The sequence below is a fragment of the Miniopterus schreibersii genome, assembly GCF_964146895.1.
Source record: "Miniopterus schreibersii genome assembly, chromosome: 18".
In the NCBI taxonomy this organism is placed as follows: domain Eukaryota; kingdom Metazoa; phylum Chordata; class Mammalia; order Chiroptera; family Miniopteridae; genus Miniopterus; species Miniopterus schreibersii.
Window position 1 is genome coordinate 23,824,745 of NC_138121.1, and position 23,771 is coordinate 23,848,515.

At 47.7% G+C, this 23,771-nt stretch overlaps 1 protein-coding gene across 1 annotated transcript in view; it reads left to right on the top strand.

Annotated features, from left to right (window-relative positions):
• Positions 1-23,771, top strand: part of PLCG2 (phospholipase C gamma 2) — a 130,387-nt gene that overhangs the window by 24,120 nt on the left and 82,496 nt on the right. The gene's annotated exons all lie outside the window — the stretch shown is intronic.

Here is a 23,771-nt window from a genome sequence, read left to right on the forward strand (position 1 = left end):
TACCACGTGACCTGGGCCCAGTCACTTCCTCTCTGTGGGCCCAGGTCCCCGGTCTGTGAAGTGAGGATTACAGTACTTCACTGGGTTGAGAGGGTTCAGTGAGCTGGTGTGCTAGGCTTTCACAATTGTTCTGATCACTGCCATCCCTTGGGCCTTGGTTTCCTCACTGGGGAGGGCCTTTCAATACGTCCCCATCAGTCTCTCTCATTCTATCACGCCCTTCTCTTCGGGAGCTTTGTCATACCTGTAATTACTTACTGTTTCTGTGGGCATCTGGTGCCTCCTGCCTTTCCCTCAGCCCTTGGAAAGGGGGCCGTGTTTGTTCCACTCACTGTTCCAGTGCCCTGCACAGTGACCGGCACACACCAGGTACACTGTAGACATTGTCTGAGGGGTGAACACTGTTCTTCCCTCCTGGGCCTTGGGGAGACCCTTCTGCGGCATTGAATTGGAACTCTGGAGATCTGAGCTTCAGGAACCATCTGTCTGGCGAGGTCTGGGTTTCTGGAGGCCTCGGTGACCTGGACAACAGCCAGGCCAGAGCCAACAACCGTCGGTCACAGCCTTCATCAGATGTTTCAGGCCTAGTTGGCGCTCACAGGCAGAGGGAGATGGTTGGAATATCTGCTAAGAGAGTGTCCTTGCCATGGGTTTCCTTGGGAACCAAGGGCTGCCTAGCCCATCACCCTGGTGTTTAGATAGAGCACGAATAAGAGAGCTTTGCTTCCTCTTCTATAAATTCGTGGGAACTCATAGAATTTTTTTGGTGTGAGACTCTGAATCAGAATTAAAAACAAATGTAGCCTTTGAGTGAGAACTTAGGACATAGCCCATACTATCATATTGTTTCATCGTTCTAGCATCCTCTCATAGGCAGGTGCAGCTTCCCTGATTTACAGATGAGGAAGCTAAGGCTCAGAAAGGTTCATACACTTGCCCAAGGCCACATAGTCAGGGAGTGGCAGAGTTGGGATCCAGATCCCGGTCTGCCTGTCTCTGGGGTTCGGCTTCATACGCTCAGCATAATGCTCACGAGGTTCATTCATGCTGTTGTGGGTCCCAGCACTCTGTTCTCTTCTATTGTCTGAGTACACCTCCATCTGTTTACCTATTCTCCTTATGGGGTGACCTTGGGTACCTCAGTTTCCCCTTCTATAGAATGGGGGAAATCTTATCTATTTTATTGGACTGTTGTGAGGTCTGAGTTCCTGTGAGTGATGAGAAGAATGCCTGGCACATAGCAAGTGCTAAATGAATGGCGGTTGTTATTGATGGTAATAATAGTGGTTTTAGTTGTATTGCCGTGTAAGAAACTACCCTCAGAACTTATGGGAAGACTTTGGAGGTGTTTTCAGTTTGAGGCTCTCTTGAATAATATGAATAAAATAATTAAAATGGGAGCCTCGATGGCTATTGACTTCGTTGCAGCTCAGGTGCTGTGTATCTTGGGGACAGGCTGATAGCCAGCCACTGCCTCTTCTCAGACAGGCAGGTTTTGTTTTGAGGTTTGGGTGCTTTGTGTTGGGGCCTCTGGTCTGCTCAGTCCTCTCCCTACTTCTCACCCTGTGTCTGTTGGGCCTACTTCTCACCCTGTGTCCTGCCTTGAGCCTGCCTCTGCTCTCGCTGGGCAGACCCACCAGCTTGCCTCATTCACACCTCAGGAAGTGGCCTCTGTAGAAAAAATAAAACAACACACAAGGAGCTTTAGGCCAAGTGAGCAGATCACTGGAGTGCAAAGCCCCAAAATAGATCTTTCTCTGCTAAGTCGCCAAGCAAGTGGGGCCAGTGGCAAATGCTTTGCATAATTTCCTACCCCAAAGGAAAGGTTTTACAGTGAACAACTTTTTGGGACCAAAAGAATAAAAAAAAAAAAAAATCTAAGTTTTTTTTTCCCCTGAGAAGCACAGTGAGAGGCAGACAGGCCTGGGTTTGAATTCCAGATCCACCATCTGGCAGGCTGTGGATCTTGGGCAAGTTCTTTCAGTGCTCTGAGCCTCAGTTTTCCTTTGTTAACTGGCAGAGATGAGACCACACTGTGTGTGTGCACAGCACCTGGCACCGCTGTAAATACACACTGTCTTTTTCCCTTTTATTTTGCCCTCTTGTCCTATAACTTGTGTCTCAATTTCTATCAGCGTCCTAACTGTGGCAGGCAAGAGGGGAGGGGTAAGGTTTGGCTTTTCTGAGAGGATGTTTCCAGAACTGTCTTTGAAGTAAGGCACATGTCCACCTCTGTAGATAGCCGGAGAGGGAGCTGACAGGTAGGTATATGTGGTAGGCATCAGTAACGCCCCCAAAGATGCCCACGTCCTAATCCCCAGAACCTGTGCATCTGCTCCCTTAGGTGGCACAGGGACTTTGCAGATGCTGTTAAGGATCTTAATGGGGAGAGCATCCTGGATTGTCCACGTAGGTCCAGTGTAATCACAAGGGTCCTTATAAGAAAGAGGCAGGAAGGTCAGAGTGAGCAGAGGTGATGTTCTTTGAAGGTGGAGGAAGGGGCCAAGAGCCAGGAATGCAGAGGGCCAGGCCACTAGAAGCTGAAAATGGCATGGAGACCGATTCTCCCCCGAGCCTCCAGAAGGGCCCAACCCTGCCCATACTTTGGTCAGCCCAGAAGACTGATTTTGACTTTGGAACTGAAAGAGGTGATGTTTTTGTTGCTTTAAGCCACTATATTTGTGGTAATTTGTCACAGCAGCAATAGGAAACTTATACAACATGCCAGGTTTATCACGGTTTCATAGATAGGTAACTTCTCAGAGGATGGCATTTTGTTCATTTTTGTGTTTTTGCCCTTCTGACTTAGATGGACTGTCTTGGTCTGGCTTCGGGACTTGGGTGCTCTGGCTCCCCTGGGACCTGGCCTTGGCGCCTCATTGTCTGTGGTTAGGTGGTCTTGAGCCCCGGTGGCTGGGATAACTCTGCAGAGAGGCTTCCTCTCTTGCTTTCTCGAGCAGGAAGAGAAACGTGCTGCGTGCTGCATGCTTGCAGAGGTCAGGCTTCCTGTGTGCTGCCTCGCCAAGGCCATCTCGTTGGGGTCCAGCTGGGGCAGGCATGGGGCTCACTGCCCATGGGATTCCTGAAGCAACTTCGCCCCTGTCTGGTGTGGGCTTGTGTTTAATTTTTTTAAAACAATTGTTTCATTGTGATTTGACATGGCTTTGGAGATATGAGTGTCAGAGACCACCACTAGTCTCTGAGGAGAAGCGGGACCTGGTGACTTTGTTGGGATCTTGTTTGGATCTGTCTGGGACCCTCTTTCCAGGTTCCTCCTGCGCCACGTTTGTGAGGTGATGCGTGGTGGGGGTTGGGCGTTCAAATTCAGTAATAATGGTTATAATTAAAGAATAACGCTGGGGCTGAGAAATGAAAAGCATCCCATGACTGGGATCTTGTCCATCTCACTGGTTGCCATCTGTGACCTCTGCCCTTTCCTGTCCCATGACATCTCCCTTCATTGAGGATGACCAGGATAGTGGCCTCCAAAAATGCCCAGGAACCTGTGAATTTGTGGCCTCATATGTCAGAAGGGGCTTTGCAGATGTGATTAAGTTAAGGGGCTTGAGGTGGGGAGATTATCATGGGTGATTTGGGTGGGCACCATGTCATCACAGGGATCTTTAAAAGATGGAGGAGGGAAGGTAGATAGTCAGAATCAGAGAGAGATTGAAACATTCTGGCCTTGAAGATAGAGGAAGGGTCCACAAACCTCTAGAAGCTGAAAAAGGCAAGGAAACAGATCCTCCCTGGAGCCTCCAGAGGAGCACAGCCCTTGGCTTAAGCCTGGCGAGACCCATTAGGAATTCTGACCTGAAGAACTGTAAGATAATAAACTTGTGTTGTTTTAAGCCACTAAGTTTGTAGTAAATTGTGAGAGCAGTAATAGGAAGCTCATACACTTCCAAATACGCATCTCTGTCCGGGACACCTTTCACTAGTCCATTTGATAAGTATTTATTGAACACCAACCATGTGCTAGACACTGCTGGGCATTGAGGTTCTCAAGTTGAATACCACAAGGTCCTGTCCCTCAGGAGTTCTCAGTATAAGGGGAAGATAGACATGAAGGTGACAGTGCTGACACAGAGTACATGCAGGGTTGAGAAAGACATGGGATTAGACGGGCAGCCATGGAATGTTTCTCAGAAGAAGTCATTGAGGGCATCTTTGAACTTGGAGTAGAAACTCTGGAAATGTCCTGTCACCTTTTGGTTATTTGTACCTGGGCATCTAGTAAGACGTTCAGACTCAACCTGCCCAAAATAGAACTTGTTTCACCAAAAAAAATCAAGGTCTCCCCCTTTAAAACGGACTCCTCCTTGCTTCCCCATCTCAGCGAGAGGCACATGACCACCCACCCAGCTGCCCACTCTGGAAAACCGGAGTCCTCCTGACCCCCGCTTCACCTGCTCTATCAAATCTACCCCCAGGTTGGTAGCTTTTATCCCCATTTGGAGATGTGTTTCTCTCCTGCCAGGGACAGAGGAGGAAGGAGCCGAGAAACAGGTACAACCTGCTTCCTGATTCAGGTAGCAGGAGGCAGTAAGTGTGGTGGCCTGAAGGGTGCACCGCGAAGGCAGACTTCCTGGGTTCAAATCCCAGCTCTGCACTTAGGGGCGTGACCTCGAGGTCAAGTTGCTGCATCTTGAGGGCCTTCGTCTCCTCACTGATGAAATAGGAATAACTCTAACGCCTATGTTATCGGGATGCTTTAGAGTGAAATGTGTTAATATAGAAAAAGCACTTAGAATAACTCATTAAATGGCAGTGGCAGTTGATGGAGAAGCCACTGAAAATCATAACAGCAGCAGCCGCTTACTGTGTCCTCTGAGTGGCTTTATTATGCTCTGTCCTGGCACTTTATAAATCGTCCTTATGCCATTTTACAGATGAGGAAACCGAGTCTCAAAAAGTAGCATGACTTTCCTGAAGCCACTTAGCTGGAATAACTCTGCTGTGATTTTTTTCTAATATGTCTTTCATGGCAGCCTGAGACAATTTTTAGCAACTCTGATTTTTGGTGGTGTCTTGTTGTTGTTGTTGTTGTTAATCCTTACCTGAGGATATTTTTTCCATTGAGTTTTTTAGAGAGAGTGGAAGGGAAGGAGGGGGAGAGAGAGAAAGAGAGAAATATTGATGTGAGAGAGACACATCAAGTGGTCGCCTCCTGCACGTGCCTTGACTGGGGTGAGGGATCAAACCTGCAACCCAGGTACGTGCCCTTGAGTGGGAATTGAACCATTGGGCCGATGCTCTAACCACTGAGCAACACTGGCCAAGGCAACTCTTTTTTATTTTTATTTTTAATATGTTTTTATTGATTTCAGTGAGAGGAAGGGAGAGGGAGAGAGAGAGAAACATCAATGATGAGAATCATCGATCGGCTGCCTCCTGTATGTCCCCTGCTGGGGACTGAGCCCACAGCCCAGCATGTGCCCCAACTGGGAATCGAACAGTGAACCTCCAGGTTCATGGGTCAACACTCAGCCACTGAGCCATACTGACTGGGCTATTTTGTTTTGTTTTTTTATTTTTTGCAAGTTCTCCATTGTACCCATTTGGCAGTCTTAGAATTTACTGCTGGAAATCTGCAGAACCGGCCTCCTGCATCCCCTGGACAACTGAACAGATACTGAAACCAGGGCACTTGGCCCAGAATTGGTCTCCGTATTTGGCCTCCTCAGTTCCCATAAATTGCCTCGTGCTCCACAGATTTTGCATCGCCGTGCTCGTGTGGCCTAAGCATGCATTTTTCGTTTGGCCTGGTGCTGAAATATGACTCACTGGGCTTTTTCATGGGACCCTCTAGGTGGGATGCATGGGAAGGTGCCTGGTAAGTTAATGTAGGAGGCCAGACAGGTGATCTAAATAGGAGAAATGGGCTGGGTCTTGGGGACAAATGAGAAGAAACATGGGCTGCAGAGTGGGTGAGATGCCAGGTTTGGTGGGAACTGTGGTTAGTAGGAAGCCCGTGCGTGCCTGCTACAAGGCGGGCAGGCTGAACCTCACACTGCAGGTTCAGGGTCAACAGAATCGTGGCTGAAAATGCAGGTTGTTATTGTGAAACGTTCTCATTTTTAAAAAGTATGGATTCAAACAAATAAATAAACACCATGATCTTGACCTAACAAAACTCGTCTACAGCCAGATGTAGTTCCTAGGCCAACGATTTAGAGTCTGTTTTAGATTGTTGAGGACTATGTGATTCTTATTGTCTCACGGTGTCTCCTTCTTTGCTTGAATCAGCCACAGTTTTGTTCAGTGGGTCCTTGGGGCAGGCAGAGATCCTGGGAAGACCTCCTTGTGTGACTTTATGCGAGTTAGAAACTCATCCAAGACTCAGTTTCCTCATTCAGAAGCCAGCCTTTATAGTACTCACCTTCCAAAGCTGCTGTAAAGCTCAGAGGGGGCAGCCCTCCTCACAACGCCTGGGGGAGGGTGTGTTACTTAGAAGGTTTCAATAAATGTGAATTTCCTTCCCCTCAATTTGCATCCCTTCTCTTTTCCAAAGGCCAGAGCCTGGGGTTCATCATTACAGGCCTCTTGCCAGGGCCACATTGCAGGTCACCCAAGTGCCCTGACACCTAGCCTACTGTTTTCGTTTCTTGTTTGTGTTGGTCTTGTTTGGATTTGGCTTGGGCCTGGAGATGCACTGGGGCAGTGTGGCGTAGACAGGAGAGTAAGCGCTGCAAGAGAACAGGTCCTGAGTCCCGGCAAGCGCCAAGGCCCTGTGGTCAGAGAATGTTTGCTGTGTTTAAGAAAAAAGGGCAAAAAGAGCAGGGTGTTGGGAGCAGAGTGGCTGGAAATGATGTCGATGAGCTGTGGGCATGCAGTCATTATATGGAGACTACTGCATCAGCTTTATCTTGTGTTTTTAAGCTTTTTTATTTTTTTTTTAAAGCAACATATGTTAAATATTCGGTATAATGAGTAATTATAAGACAAACTGTCATGTAACCGTTACTCAAATCCAGACGTACAGCATTGTCAGGTCCCAGAAAGTCCCACATAATGCCCTCCAGGTCACCTCTCCTTCCTTCCCGGCTGGCTTTTCACTTTTCTTTACGACTTGACCATCCATGTACACAGCATTTGCTTTTATCACTGAAAAATAGCTCAGGAAGTTCCTCCAGTTCAGCTGACCCACATAATCCGAGATGCCCTTTTTACTGGTTGCCTAATAGGTCACAGTGAGGCTGAACCACAGTTAATTCAGCTATTCCTCTATCTTCAGGCTGAACCGCACACTGCAGGTTCAGCGTCAACAGAATTGTGGCTGAAAATGCAGGTTGTTGTGAAACCTTCTCATTTTTAAACAGTGTGGATTCAAACAAATCCACACTTTTAATAATTTTATTTTTCCACTGCGAACATGGAGATCAAGGGGCCCCATTTTTTCCCTATTATTGCAAAAATAATACCTGTTTATAACAAACTCAAGCAATATAAGTGAATGAAAAGTTCCCTGTCCTTCCTTCCCTGAATCCTGGAGGGTAACCAGTGTTAACCATTTAGGGTATTTTTTTTATATCTTTCCTATGTGCATATATATCCATATGTACACATACACTTATGTATACATTTGTTTGTGTACAGTATTTTTAAAACTAAATGTATTGGGGTGACATTGGTTAATAAAATTACATTGGTTTCACGTGTACAGTTCTGTGACACATCATCTGTAGATTGCATTGTGGATTTACCACACAAAGTTAAATGTCTTTCCATCACGGTATATTTCACCTCCTCTACCCTTTACTGCCCTCATGCCCCTTTCCCTCTGGTAACCACCAGGCAAAACAAAAATAGGGGCAGACAATGCCTACAGTTCTGCAGCTGGCATTTCCTCTACTGTCCTCTGGGGTAATTAGCTTTCTTGTCTATACAAATGGGTCTGTTTCACTCTTTTGATGGCTGTCTCATGTTCCAGAGGGTGGCTGTGCTGTCGTTTATTTAACCAAAGTTCCCTACTGGTAGACAGGTGTCATTTCCAATGTACCCCTGTACCCGCATCACTGTGCACCTGTGCTCACATTTCTGCAGCAGAGCAATTCCTGGGTGAGCACATTGAACCTTTTAATAGATTGTGTCATATTATCCCCTGAAGAGGTTTTATCTCACCAACTGCAGCCTGGTTTTAGAAGGATCGTTATTGAATTAATTCTCTGTTGTGAATGTTGAATCTCTCAGACATTTCTAGACTCAGGAAGAGTCAGGAAATCATAGAATCTTGGCTTTAATGATGACAGGGGATGTGTCTCAGCCCTGCCTTCTCTGTTCTGCTTTTGTGATTTTCATCCATTCATGAGCTTTTGTTTATTTTAATTAATACGTGTTTGAGTTTTTAAGGTATGAAATATTTTGAAATACATTACAGAGCATAGAATATAATATAAATGACACCCTGACCCAGTTTTACCAACTCTTAGAATTTCCTTCACATTGGCTTGAGATCTTTTTTTATTAAGTGTTATAGATGTGGCTATAAAGTTCTCTGTCATTTCTCCCAGAAATAACCAGTTTGTGAAGTTGCTGTGCACCCTTCTTTCATGCTTTATACTTTAAATATACTGGAAGAGCAGGAATCACCGTTACCCATGATAATGGGTTTGTGTCTTTTATTTAAGTCATTACCATTTGCCTACATTTTAAAACTTTTTGCAACTTTTTTTCGTGCTCAGCATCTTTTGAAAATAAACTTTTAATTTTAGGATAATTTTGGATTTATAGAGGAGATGCCAAGATCTCAGAGTTCCCACCTCTACTCTACCCTCAGGCCGCCCCATCTTATATCACATGGTGGATTTGCCAGGACATTAACATTGGTGCATTGACCATTAACTTAGCTCCAGATTTTATTTGGGTTTTACCAGCTCTTCCACTACTGTTCTTTTTCTGTTTCAGGATCCATCAGAATACCACATTGCATTGAGTGGTTCTGATTTATCCACATCAATATATAGATCTTTTTTACAAATCGCTGTAGAGTGGCCCATTGATGACGGGGCGAGATTGCTCAGTCTTCTAATGCTGGACATTCATGTTGATTTCCTTGCCCCTGTACAGTCATCAGCAGCACTACAGTCAATGTAGGTGGGAGTTTCTGGCAGGTGTATGCTGAGAGGTGGAATCTCCTGGTGGGCCGGAATGTATATTTCTAGCGTGTTTGGTGACATTTCTAGCGTGTTTGGTGATTGCCAAATCACTCACCAGAGGCTTCATTCTGCCTCTTAAATGAGTCCCTACTTGGCACCAGGAACTTTCCTGAACACTGTGGATACAGAAACGAGCGGGACAGTTCCTGCCTCTGAGGAGCAGGGAGACAGAGCTGAATAAATAAATAAAGGCAAGACCACCTGCCAAGGGCTACAGCCGACTCCAGAGGACCCTAGAGGGAGCTGGATGAACACAGCAGGTGACCATGGGGAGGAATGGGAAAGGTGAGGGGGTGGGGCTCCAGGCAGGTGGGCTGACTGAATGTATGGTTGCAGAGCTGGTGTCATCAGAGTGGGTAGGCAGGAGAGGTGAGGCGGGTCGGCACCAGAGACCATGTGCTCTCCAGGGAACACACACGTTGTGTACCAGCCAGTGACCTCCTGCTCTTCCTAGAACACGCCATGTGCTTTTCCCTCTCAGGGCCTTAGCACTTGGTGTTTCCTCTTTTTGGAATATTCCTCCCAAACATCTGCAACAATCTGTCCTCACTTCTTTCAAGCCTCAGTTTTGAGGGCACCTCTTCCAGGGAGGCTTCCCAGATCACACTTGCTACTAGAGCTCCTCCCCTGTCCCTTCACCCCCATGACCCGCTCCGCTTTGGTTTAATTTTTACGGCACTTACTACTACCAAATGGAATATGTATTGATTTGCTTATCAGTCTGCCCCCCCTTAGAATGTAATTCCTCTGGGCAGGGATTTGGTATGTTTGGTTCACTGCATGTCCCCAGCTCCCACAGCTGTACAGGCACATGGGCCCTCAGCAATTCTTTGTTGACTGAATGAGTGGATGGGCATTGCCAATACTGTAATGATCCGTGGAAGACAGTAGCAAGCACTCCGCACAAGCTCTTTGATGGGAGCTGCTGTCTCCTTTAATCTTCATGTCAACTCTGAGGCAGCGCCATATACTGTGTCTCCATTTGACTGGGGAAGTGGAAGCCAGAGGGGTCTTGGGTGGCTGCAACACAGTGGCGCTGGGATGTGGACCTCTGCCTCACCCTGAGCTCCTGCTGGGACCCCAGCTGGGTCCCTGGCAAATACTGGGAAAGGTGTAGGCAGGTTGTGGGTTTTGGCCCTAGACTATAGAGCCAGACAAGTGTTTATATCCGCCCCTCCTCCCTCTGGGTCAGACTCAGATCTTATGGGGGGCGGGGGTGAGGGGACCTGCTTGGGCCACCTCAGGGGGACCCTCTTGCCCCAATCCTGCCTTCTCTGAAAGGGAAGGAAGATTCTCACCTTCTAGCTGGCTGTAACAGGAACTGCCACCCCTCACCCTCCACCCCTAGTTTGCAAAACTCTGAGCCTGGTGGGGAAATGAAGGGCTGGCTTGTTAACCACAGCGAATACTCATTTGCAAAGGCAAAGCAGGGTCAGCGGGCCCTCCTGTGCCTCCAGCAGAAGGGACTGACTTCTGCAGGGCCCTGCCTTGCTGGAGCCGGTCATGCCCCATCACTAGGCTTGGGAGCTTGGAGACAGTTACCAGCTGTGGGCTTCAGAGTCTTTCAACTCCTCTGTTGAATGGGAGTAAGAACAATCATATTGTGGTGATATCATAAAACTCAAATGAGGAAATGCATGTAAAGCCTCCTGCAGTGCCTGACTCCTTGTGACTATGAGGGGGACATGCCGTCATGATTGTGGTGGTTGTTGGACCTTGCCCGCACCTCTCTCCTGGCCTCCCCTCCACACAGTCGCCAGTTGCCAGTCGCCAGTTTTTAGGAGTAATCCTCACGTTAAGCCAGAGGCGATAAAGGAACATCTCCTAATGCAAGCTCTTCTTTCCCTTTTTAGGAGATTTTGCCATTTTAGTTGAACTTCAGTGAACAGCCTGATATTGAGTTGACTGAGAGCATAGTGGGGGCCAGACCCCATTTCTGCAAAGCTGAGGAATGAGAGAGAGCCTGGCCCCCCTGCCTTGTCGGGTGGCGGAGACTGTGGATGCCCCATTAGCTGTAAAGGAGCAGGGTGAGTGTCAGAACAGCAGGGTGTTCATGTGCCAGAGGTCCAGGCAGCCCCATCAGGAACTATCTGAAGGCTTCTCAAGTGCCCAGCTCGTAGGGTGCTGGGCTGTAGAGCTAAGGCTGGGAAATGAGTAACAACCGTAAATGTGATGAGAGCCAGGAAAGGGGAAGCAGAGAAGAGGAAGGGAAGCCCTTGCCGAGGGGGCATTTGAGCTGGGCCCTGAGCCCAGATGAATGCTCTTTCCTGCCCATGGACTCCTCGGAGGACCTGCTCCTTCCCAGAAGAAAAACTCGTAGCATGAGGGCGCCTCATTTGGGGTTCAAGAACCCCACGAAGGCCCGGGATGAAATCGCCCCTTTGAGAGTGAGGGCTTTACCTCTTGATGCAGGGCTTTCTGGGCCAGGAGGGCTGGGTGGGACTGTTACTAGGTGTGTGGTGGGTTCATCCCTTTACCCCAGGGCTCTGAGAGGGGCTCCTGGAAACCAGGACCTTGTCTTGCAGCCTTTCCACTTCCCTCTGAGCCCTTTCCCTTAGTCATGGCTCTGTCCATCAGCCAGAGGACCCTGGGTCGGTGTTCCGGCCAGTGTGGCCCAGTCCCTGCCTGCTGCTGTGGGGAGGTGTCTAGAAGCCCCAGGCCTGTTCTGATCACTAACATGTTGAAAAGGTATTTCTGCCTGCTTTACCCACTGACATTGACAGTGGGAGCCCTGAATACTTTTGGCATCTCTTTCCGCCCGTGGATATGTGGCTTCAAAGAAAGTACCCACCTTGAGCCAGAATCTAACCTGTTCACCCCAGGGTTTTCTGAGAGGCCATTGTGGGCGCGGGCGGCTGGGAAATGGAAATGGGGAGGGAAGCGGCTGGGCTCGTGCCTGTCTGCAGGTCTCTCCATGAGATACCCCCGCATCACTGCCATGATGTGTTTGGCATCAAGGCTCAGTCAGGTGGCCCTGAGTGGATGACTTCACTTTCCTGAGCCATCTCTGGAAAACAGAGGTTTGTTCCTGAGATTGGAGGGAGGATTCAGGAGATGGGTGAAGTCAGCTCTGGCACCTAATAAATATTTTGTAAGGAGGTTCTGATCTGTTCTCTGGCCAAATCAGGTGTTTTTGCCCTGGGCTTGACCTTGGCAGGGTTCGGTTTTCTGCTGGCAGAATTGTTAGGTCAGTCTCCGTAGGAGCTGGGGTGTGTGGCATTGGAGAGCCCTGTCTCTGGAGCTGGACTGATAGGGCCTAGACCCCAGCTCACCCAGCCTGCTGGAGCCTCAGTTTCCTCTCTTGCAAAATGAGGGTGTTGATAACAGTGGCCACTCACCTCTTAGGGCAGCAGGAGGCACCACTGAGATGATGGACACTAAGCACTTGGGTGGTGGTCGGTAGACCATGAACTTTTAGAGCTGCTGCTGCTCCAGGGGCTTCTGGGTTGGGATCCTTCCAAAGATGCTCCTGAGTGGGAGGATCCAGCAGGACCCAACTGGGCAGGGTGAGGTCTGAGAGGGGGAGGTATTTATTGGGAAGGACTCATCTTTCCCTGTGTAAATGGTTAAGAGTGCAGGCTTGGGAGCTAGACCACTGGGGTTCAAATCCTGGCTGGACTAGTGTGGCCTTGGGCAGGTTATTGAGTCTCTTCCTCATTTTACCTGTCTGGGGACTGCAGGTGACGATTCAGCCTCATGAGCATGCGTGCATCAGAATCTCTGGTGTGCCACCTGGCTGTGCTAGATGCTTCTAAAAATGTGGCTCCCCTTTTCTCTTCTCTCCGGTTTCCTCTGAAGCCAAGAGGTCCCAGGTAGGAAGATGAGCGGCGTTTTCCATGAGAGGATTCAACGTCAGTCAGCCTCTAGAGTTTCCTTTACCCCAAGTGGTCAAAGTTGAGATCATTGTTGATGTTCTCAGAACCTTTCTTGCCCTATAAGAAACAGAGGTCAAACCGTCAGACTCAAAGAATGAGGGTTTGTTTCTGTGCAATGCCACTGGCTGGACTGAGGTCGGAGGAGAGTGTGATGAGATAAGAGGCTGTTGTTAAAAGGGGCGTTTGTGTTTGCTCTTCTGTGGGTGTCGAGAACACGTGAATTTCTTGCAGACACTCATAGAAATTGTGTTCTTGGTTGTCTTTGTCCTTTGCAAATGGGTGGGCCCCCAAGCCAGGCCCTGCAATGCCACTTCCTCTGGGTTTCAATGACTGGCTTATCAGAAGGCAGCATGAGCATCTATTTCTGGCCTCGCTAGAAATAGTGTGGATCCTGGGGGGAAAAGCAGGGCACGGAGTTGGCTTCTAGAATGGTAAGGTGGCCCACACGGGGAGGGAGTGAGGAACCCTCTCCCCAGTGTCCCCAGGGGAGGCCGTGCCTCGGGTGCCATGGCAAAGCATGATTTCCAGACAGTGCCCCCCTTTTTTGATGCTTTAAAAAAACATGTCTTTATTGATTTCAGAGAGAGGAAGGGAGAGGGAGAGAGAGAGATAGAAACATCAGTGATGAGAGAGTCATTGATCGGCTGCATCCTGCACGCCTCCTACTGGGGATCAAGCCCACAACCCGGGCATATGGCCTGACTGGGAATCAAACCGCGATCTCCTGGATCCTAGGTCGATGCTCAGCTCCTCAGCCACCCAGGCGGGCAGTACTCTGTACTTCTTTTATTCTCACCCGAGGATATGTTTTTATCGATTTGAGAGAGAGAGGGAGGGGGGGAGAGACAGGAAAACATCCATGTGAGAGAGAAACATCCATCGGTTGCCTACTATACGTGCTCCGACCAGGGATCGAACCCCCAAAACCTTTTTGGTTTGTATGGGATGACACTCCAACCAACTGAGTCCCTCAGCCAGGGCAACCCTCTGTATTTTTTTAAATTGAAAATTTGAGGTAACTGTAGATTGATGTAAGTTGTAAGAAATCATACAGAGATCTGGTGTAGACTTTACCCAGTTTCCCTCAGTGGTACCGTCTTGCAGAACTACAGTGTGATATCACAGTCAGGATATTGATGTTGATTCAGTCCACTGCCAGTCTTATTCAGTGTCCCCAGTTTTACCTGTGCTGTGTGTGGTGTGTGTGTGTGTGTGTGTGTGTACGTCTTTGTATTTAGTCCTATATAATTTTAGCACGTGTGTCGGTTCCTGAATCCACCACCACAGTCAATATTCAGAACAGTTACATCACCACAAGGATCCCTCAGGTTCCCTCTTAATAACCACACCCACCTCCATTTCTAAAATTTGAACGTGTCTCTTTCTGAAAGCCATACGTTTTCTTTAATAAGATGTAACATACACATGGTAAAATACACAAATGGTGAGTGTAGGCTCAAATTTACACGTGACCACCACCCGCCCCAGATTGGACCTAGGCCCCTCCCCCAGCTCCGAATCCTACTGCTCCCACGAGGTGACCAGCACCCTGACTTCTGTCTCCATCTGTGAGTCCCGCATGGCTCGCTTGGCCTCACTCCCTCTAACAATTCCTTCTCTCCCTTTATTACCCAGAACCACGCTGAGGGCTGTGCCTTAGGCATCCACAGTTTCTAGGCAGAATTCAGTCAGATTGTCCTGTTTCCACTGACTTTATTTTACAATTCCTATTATAGAGGGTGGGTGGGACAGGTTTTCTTTTTACCAAATGCATAAACTCATTCTTAAAATACATCTATTCAAGCGAAAAGGTGAGTTCATTTAAAGACAAATATTAGGCATACAGTACCAGCACTATGCAGCTATGGCGAACTTTATAAAGCTGATAGTCAAATGACTGAAATTTGAGAAGGAGTGTCAGAAATGTATACATGGCTCAAAAAACCCCACAAAACCTAAAAACTGGTCAGCCTGGTGGGTGGGAAAAAGTCTCGGCATTTTGTTTTTGTGTAGTGAGGCTGTCCTGTGTAATTTTGATATACAGAACTGGTTTAAAGCAAAACAGATTAAAAACTTAAGAGGCTTTGTGTAGGTGGTAAGTCCTTCCTTTCACACCTTAAGGATTTTGTCATATTTGCACACCATCTGTTGTATATCTAGTACATATCTTAAAATTGACTCACGCTTTTTAACTTAAATTTATAAAGAAGAAACTTTGATCTCACCATTTAGAGGTGCTAGATGTGTATGTTTCCAGTTCACATGAAAATACCTCACAATTAAGGCATAAAGCGTGGGTACCGTTTAAAATCATCTTCCATGTCACGCGCATGAAAGTATTCTCGTTTCGTTTTCAGCAGGAGGGAGAAAACCTCAACTCTAAGTGACACTATAACAAGGAATATTTACAGAATTATTTGATGGTCAGTGTTGGGGGTTTTAGTTGGCCGGGTCATAAAGCTCCTCTTTCTCTCATCTTCCTCAGTATGGAAACGATTGAGAACCGAGACACAGGGAACCGCCGATAAACGGCTGTGAGAAGGTCCGCTCTGTGTTTGAGCTGCCTGGAGAGTCGGCCTTGCATTGATCTCTGCCCCTGACTTGCTCACTCTGCCACTGGCACTGTTGGATGCCCACAGGCATCTTAGAGGCAGTTGCCCTCCGAGCAACAGGGAGTGGGGCAGGGCCTGTGGTTCCTGGGGGATAGATTGGACCAGATCTGCACTAGGAGGCTGAGCTGGGCACTTCCCGCTCCTCCTTCCAGACTTCCCTGTTGAAGTGAGTTCCCTGCTCCCCTGGGGAGAAGGAGTCCCCAGAGGGAAGAGAAGCCTGGTCCATTTCTTCAGGATCACTTGAAACTCTTAAGCACCCATGAAACAGTCCAGCAAACATTTCTGGGTAAATGCAAAGCATTATAGGAACAGCTATCTAATTATTTGAGTGTTGTTATTGAGTCTCTTGACATGGAAACATGAGGCTGGAATATTCTCCACTGGCTGTCAACACAGTCTCAACAATTGTTAATTATTTTTTAACAAAGAGGAAGGCAGCCCCCCCATCTCTAGGCTTTAAAATAATTTTTAATATCTAAAACTCATAGAACAGTACATTTTACCAAGTTCTTTCAGGTATATTTACAATTTCCCCATTTTACAGATGAGAAAGTGGAGGCAAAGCCAGAATAAAGAGACCCACCTCTAGTCACATAGTTGGGATAGGTAGAGTTGGACTTGAAGCACATATATGCTAGATTCTTATAAAGTTGGGCTCTTTCTACTCTCCCACATTAGACCTTTTCTAACCTCCTGTTCTGCAGTGGATCTCACTTATTTATCTGGCTTCAAGGTGAGATGTTGCTATGTATGTGAAATAACCCAATACCCTTGGTTTTTAAAGCAGAGTCCTTCACTGAGACACAGCAACACTCCGACAAAGTGAAACCACCAGCAGCGGTGAAGGTGTCATAGAAAGGTGGGACGAAAGAACATTCATCCCAATAGCTAAACCAACCTTGACTTGAGAGCTCCTGGGACCACAGTTTTTAGTTAATGTAATTGCATCTTGGTTGCAGAACAGCTCGGTGAGGGAGGTACTGTTATCACTGTGTGTGGTGCAGATGAGGAAAGAGCAGAGGTGACTCGCCCAAGCTCCCACCTGCCATTGTGGAGCAGAGCAGGGATTTGAAGGTCTCTGCCCTCAGGACTCCCTGCAGGGCTCTCTCCTGCCCCTTCACCAGTTTCACTTCAGCCTTCAGAACTCAGCCAAGATGCTTGTCCTCAGAGAATCCTTTCCCCCTGCTGGGGTGAAGTCCCAGTGTAGACGGTGTTTTGTTCCTGTGAGATGTTTAGTGTGGTTGTAGATTGACGTGTTCATGTGCTGGTTTGGACAGGGCCTGTCCTGCCTTCCAGGCTCTGAGCTTCCGAGGGTGGGGACTGGGTCTGTCTGCTTCATCCCCACTCTCAGCGTGATCTTGGTCACTGCCTGGCTGATCGAATGACAGAAAGTAGGAAAGGAGGGTGGGACTACATGTGGGAAGGTGCCCCAGCCTTGCCTGTCTCTTCTCTCCTTGAATCTGTCTGGAGCTTCCTTGAAGATGCTTTGTTAAGCTTGTTGGCAGATGGTGCCACTTCAGGTTGAGTATGGGAATTGGGGGCAAGGACATGTGCCTGGTGTGCAGGTGGGAGGAAGTCCACGTGGGGGGCGGGTAGTCTGAGAGGGGCCCAGAATCAAGAGTGGGAGGAGAGAGGAAACAGGAGCGTCAAGAACAGGGTCATGGGGACCGCCAGCAGCAGGCGGGGGGCTGAAACCCCAAGTACGCGCCTGCAGATGACTGGTGGGGAGGGCAGCCAGGAGGTCACCGGACCTGGGGAAGACCAAGGTGATGCCGGTAAGTGGGGAGGGTTGTGCAGAGATGAGGTCTGGCTAGTGTGGCTGCGTTATCTCACTTCTTCAAGCAGGAAACACGGTTGCTGAGCCCCACCGCACCGGCGTGCTGGGTCTGAGCTCTGGCCACCACAGCCTGCTTTGAAAATAAAGTCGGTCATCTGAATGACTGTGTGTGCCCTTGGCAAAAAACCAGCCAGTGGTTAGGCTCCCCTTGCCGGCCATTTGCCCATTACCCTTCCCGTTGTCAGCAAATTGGTGGTAATCCTTTTTTTCTTAACCTTTTCTCATGCTTTTATACACACATGCACATGTATGAGCACATGTATGAGCACAGGCATCCTTCCTTAGCTGAGCCTAATGCATTCCTGAAAACATGACAGAAAGCATCTTTTTTTGGACAGCAGAGCACTATATTATGTCCTATTACCTGGATACAAATGTGGTATGTTAACCAACTGATCAAAAAAATAAAACCCCAACCAATTTCCCCAGTATTGGTAGACACCCTTATAGAAACCAATGAATCAAATACTTCTGCATTGACAGCAACAAATACCTAATTATTTGAGTCTTTAATGAACTTGTTAGTGGGCATGTTTGCAAAAAGTACATAGGATACTCTACGGTATTGGTTCTGCAATTTTTTTTTTCCGTATCTACTTTGTAATTTAATATACATGACAGTGGAATAGTCCGTTAAAAATACTAAAGGTGACATCTAAATTGGACTCTGGCATCTTGCTTGTCAGAAGCAAATGCCAGAGCTCAAGAGGGACTCAATGGGCAGGACCCTGGGTTTGGTGCCTGATGATTTTCAACATGCTGCTCTCCTGTTGCAGGCTGATGCACACCAGTATTTTCACTGGTGCCTGCGTGTGTGGTCCTAGGTGGTCCTAGGTGCCAGGTGTGTGATCTGGGCAGTTCATTTTGGGTCAACAATGTTTGCAAGTTATAGTGGATACTCAGATAGTGAGAATTTGAATATCAGTGGACACCTGTGTGTGCATACCTACGGTTACACAAACACGTACAGACACATACATCCAGGATCCTATTTACATAAGCTATTGTGGAGTTTTTTCCCACACCAGTATATATGGATCTGCCTCTGCAATTCCCACAACAGATAAATTGAGAGACTGTTTTTTTCTCACGCCTTATGTGAGTTCAGCTTTGTTCAGTTGCATTAATCTTAAAAATAATAGCTAACAGGAGTTTAGAAGTTACTACATCATTATTAGTTAAAATCGCCAGGCACTATTTTAACACACACATACACAGACACGTACTCATTTAATTCTCAAAGAGCAGGTAGTGTTTCTGTTGGTCGCCTGGAGGCGTGGAGAGGTGAAGCCCCTGCCTGGAGCCACCTTGGATTTGAATCCAGGTGGGCTGGCTCCTGAGTCCATCTGCTAATCACCAGCCACAAGCTTCTCATGACTTAGAAAGCCCCTGGGAACATATGAGTTTGCAACCCCAGCACTAGGATATTATTTCTAGCTGCAGGTCAGAAAGGTGGTTTGGGATTAACCTGGTTGAGTGCAGTGGGCCTTACCCGCCTCATTGCTCTGCATCCCATGGGTGACAGGATCATCACTCAGCAAGTGCCCTTGAGTGATGCAAGATCAAGTGCAGGGCACATCAACAAAAATTCCCAGCAGGCCCCTCAGACTGCCGATTACCATAGAGAACCATCCCTGCTGGCGAGGAATTTTCTTTCTGCCTACTTAGGGCTCCTGGTAATCAAGGGAGTAGGCAGCTCTCAGTGCTTATGGAGCTGGCCCCTGCCCACCCAGAAGGCCTGGGAGGTGGTAGGGACAGCAGTGAAGGCCTTGGTGGTGGCGGAGCCTTCTCCTCATAGAGGCCCAGCCACAGGCTCAAGCTCAGCAGGTGACTTTATATCTGTGCGGGAGCGCTCTCCTTGACTGAGGCTGATGGCTGGGAACCTCACCATTACACCTGCAGCCCTGAGGGTGTAGTCAGTAGAGGACTGCTTTCCACTTTTAAGAGATGCCCAAGAGAATTGAAAGCAGGTGTTGAAACAGAAGCTTGTACGTGAATGAGTGAACAAACAAAATGAGCTCCATCTATACCAGGGGTGGGGAACCTTTTTTCTGCCGAGGGTCATTTGGATACTTATAACATCATTTGTGGGCCATACAAAATTATCCATCTTAAAAATTTGATAATTTGGAAATGGGGAGTGATAGCTAAAGGGTATGGGCTTCTCCTTGTGGTGATGAAAATGTTCTTACATTGACTCTGGGGGTGTCTTAATGTACTGAGAGCCACTGAACTATATGTTTTAAGTGAGTGAGTTGTATGGTCGTGAACTATATCTTAATAAAGATATACTAAGAGAGAAAGAGAGAGAGTGCGCACTGATATCTGTAATCCCAGAAGCACCTGCTGATCCGAGATACCTTTGGGACTGTGGAATGTACGGGGGCAGTAACATCTTTTCCTGTCTCCCTGTACTGGCTCTGTTGGGGGAGCCAGGGGAAAACTGATTTTTTTGGTAACTGAGACGTCTACATTTATCACCGCTCTGCCTCAGCTAGAGAGATGGTGGGCCTGTGCCCCCTCAGACATCATGATCCCTGCTTCCCGTGGGGCTAGCACAGAAATCGATAGTCTGACGTGGCAGAGGCTGCTGAGGGCTTACCCTGATTGCTGTAGCATTCTCTCCCGCCCTCTGCCTGGGGAGTTAAGGCCCCCAGAAGCAGCCCTCAGCCCACAGCAGATGGGGGTTAGGGGATTAACACCCCAGCTCCCTCAGTGAGGTGAACTCTGAGGACTGTCAGAGTGCCCTGTGGGCTCAGCTCCAGGTGTCCACGAGGGGTACCAGCTTGATAACATAGCAACCCCTTCTCTTCTCCTTCACTTCCCCCTCTTCCTTCTCCTCTACTTTCCAAATAAATTGCCTGTGCTCAAGTCCTTGTCTTAGGGTCCGCTTCTGGGAAAAGCCAAACCAAGATACCCAAGAAACCCAATTCATTCATTTCACGGATATCTGAGTTTCTGCTCTGAGCCAGGCTCTAACGTAGGTGGCTGTGAGGCTCCGGTTGTGAAGGAACAGACACAGTCCCTGTTCTCTTGGGGACTGGAGGAGGGAGCAGCTACACAGGTGAACAAATAAACCTATAAATGCAAATGGTGCTAGTAAGGAACTTTATAGCACAGATATAAATATAGCAGGACGTGTCAATTCAGGGAGGTGGAGAAGGAAGGCAGTATTGCGGAGAAGTCATGTAAATGAGATCTGATGTGGACAGGACGCAACCTGTGTGTGTGCACTCGCGCGTGTGCATGCATGTGTATGCACGTGTGTTTGTGCATGTGCTAGGACTTCCTGGTGGAGCACAGTGGGATGAAGGCTGCATATCCTAATGTTGTGTCTCATAGTCACTTGCTTGACCACAGGAAGCAATATAAGGGTTCAAATTCTGGTTCTTCCACTTGCCAGCTGGTGTCCTTGGTCAGGGCACTTCACCTTTCCATGCCACAGTTTCCTCATCTGCATAATAGGGGCAGTCATTGTACCTGCCTCATAGTGTTGTGAAGAATCAGAATTCCCTGTAGAGGTGCTCTCTTGGCCCACCCAGATCACATTACTAGGCCTATACACCCCTCTCCCAGCTGCTGGAGGCAGGGAGGACAAGAGGCCAGCCTCCCTGCCCCCAGGAGAACTCACTGCCTAGGTGTAATCCATGCTCAGAGCCCCTGTGTCATCATGCTAAAGACTGTCCACCGCTGGGACCACAGCCTCATTTAGCGCTCTTCGCCCGCCTCATCCTGCTCCCACACTCTCTTCTCCTTTGAGCATCCATCCCCCCAGGAAACACCTGAACAAGAATCCCTGCCTCAGTCTCAGCTTCCAGGGAACCAATCTGCAGCAATGTGGAAAGCATTAGCACTGTGCCTGGCATACAGTAGGCTCTGAAAGAGTTTTACATGATTATTATTGCCTTTATTTTTATCCACGTGGATGAGACCGATGTATCCTTAAGACTCTCGAGGGCCAGGACCAAGTACATTCAGCAGAATGTCTGGCTGACGGTTAAAAGTATGATGAATAGCTAGTCCATGTTCATGGATAGGAACATTCAACGTGTCAGTTCTTCCCAACTTGATCTACAGACTCAACACAATCTCAATAAAAATTCCAGCAAGTTATTCTGTGGATATTGATAAACCGATCCTGAAGTTTATATGGAGAGGCAAAGGCCCAGAATAGCCAGTGTAGTATTGAACAAAGTCAGAGGACTGATGCTACCCTACTTTGAGACTTACTATAGAGCCATAGGCATCAAGACAGTGGTATCAGTGGGAGAATATGCATATAGAAATGGAACAGAATAGAGAGCCCAGAAATAGGCCCACCCAAATATAGTCAGCTGATCCTTGACAAAGGAGCAAAAGCAATTCAATGGAGGAAGCATAGTCTTTTCAGACATATGATGAATAAGCCAGTATTCGGGGCAGAAGAAGGGGGAAATGGCCAGGATGACGTAATGGAGGTCACCAGTCCTGGCTGAGGAAGGTAGATGCCTGCAGCCCTCACCTGGGACAGGGCTGGCCTCTGAAGGATGTTGAAGTGAAAGATGGTATATGGACGATCAGGGCCATTTGCGTCATTGGGGTGGCTGTTTATATTTCATTGTCTTTCTGTCTTGCATGCTTCTTTCTCTCTGTCTGACTTTGTGTGTATGTGTATTTTCATCTCTCTCCTTGTCTGGGTGGCTTGTCCTTTGTTCATGTCTGGTATGTCTCTGTCCCTCTTTTATCGTGTTTGGGTGTCTCCAGTTGTGTTTGTTCATATCTGTGTGTGTCTGCCTCTCTGAGTCTCCCTCCCCTACTGTCCCATTTTCAGTTCTGTCCTTGTCTATGTCCCCAACTCCCTGTCCCCTTCCTCTTTCAACAACTATTAGGCTCCACTGTATACCACCATCTCTGCTTGAGGTGGGGATACAGTGGTGAGGAAAGGAGCGCCATCTAGGGAAAGAGCTCTGAAACCATGATTCACACCAGTAAGCACTTGCCTCTGGTCACAGTTGTGGGGGAGAGGGGGTTGTGTGATAGAAGGAGTTGGAGGGTTTTCTGTGGGTTTGGTGGTGAGTGGGCTGAGACCAGAAGGGAGAATTTGGAGCTAACCGGGCTAAGAACATTCCTAGCAGAGTCAACAGCATGTGCTGATGTCTGTGGTGTGACCCACTAGAGGTTCTGAGATTGGGCCAGTGTGGCTGGAGCGCGGAGGGGGAGGGCACACAGGGGTCCATCCTGGGCCTTTGGTTCTTAATCCTAACAGTCCTGGGACACCATTGAAGGTTTGAAGCCAGGAATGGCATAAGTATATCTGCATTTCATAAAAATGGCTCTGTGAGTTAACTTCTGGCTACTTCAGTAGACCAAGCAAGATGTAATAGTGGGGTTGGCCATGGAAATGGGTAGAAGTTGATGGATACAAGAGCAATTTAGAAAGTATAACTGGTAAGACTTGGTGATTGCCTGAAGACAATAATGTTAGATTATCTGAAAATTTTTTAGTTACGTCAGTCAAAAAAAGTTTTTTTTTTTTTTTTTTAAAGAGTGGTCAGGGAAGGTCTTAATACATTCTCCTGCTTTACAAAAAAAAATTTTTTTTAATTGATTTGTAGAGAGGGGGGAAGGGAGAGGGACAGAGAGAGAGAAACATTTATATGAGAGTAGAACATTGACCCCCCACTAGGGATTGATCCCACAACCCAGGCATGTGCCTTGACCAGAAATCAAACCTCCCAACCAACTGAGAGCCACACTGGTCTAATATTACTACAGATATTAAATGGTTTTCACCATTTTTTACATGCAATCGTTTTCTGGGTTGTTTTTGTGTTGGTGTGTAGTTCTACAGAATTTTATCGCATGTGTAGATTTATGTAACTGCCGTCACACACAGGGTGCAGAACAGACTCTGTTTATTTAAACAGAGTCATCACTTTACGTCATGACTCTGGTCTCCCAAAGTGCTTTCCATCTAGCTAGAGCCTGGTAAGGAAGCAGAACACTTCGTTGACTCCATTCTCTCTTCTATGATTTCATTCTCTGCACCCACACCCCTGTTGCTGCCTGTGAATGGCCATGACCTTTCCTGCTGTTCCAAACCTGACTCTGCAGTGCCTTTGTTCACCTTCTAGACTTTGTCTGCCTTCTTCCTTGACCCTAGGTCAAAGCCGAGATCTCCTTTCCTCCCCTCTCTTTTCCAGGAATACCTCTCTTTTCGGTTTCTTTGTTCAGTGTAGGCACTTAGATGTACGTACCAGGGCTCTTATGGTTGCAAGAGACAGAAATTCATTTCACACTGACCTAAGCA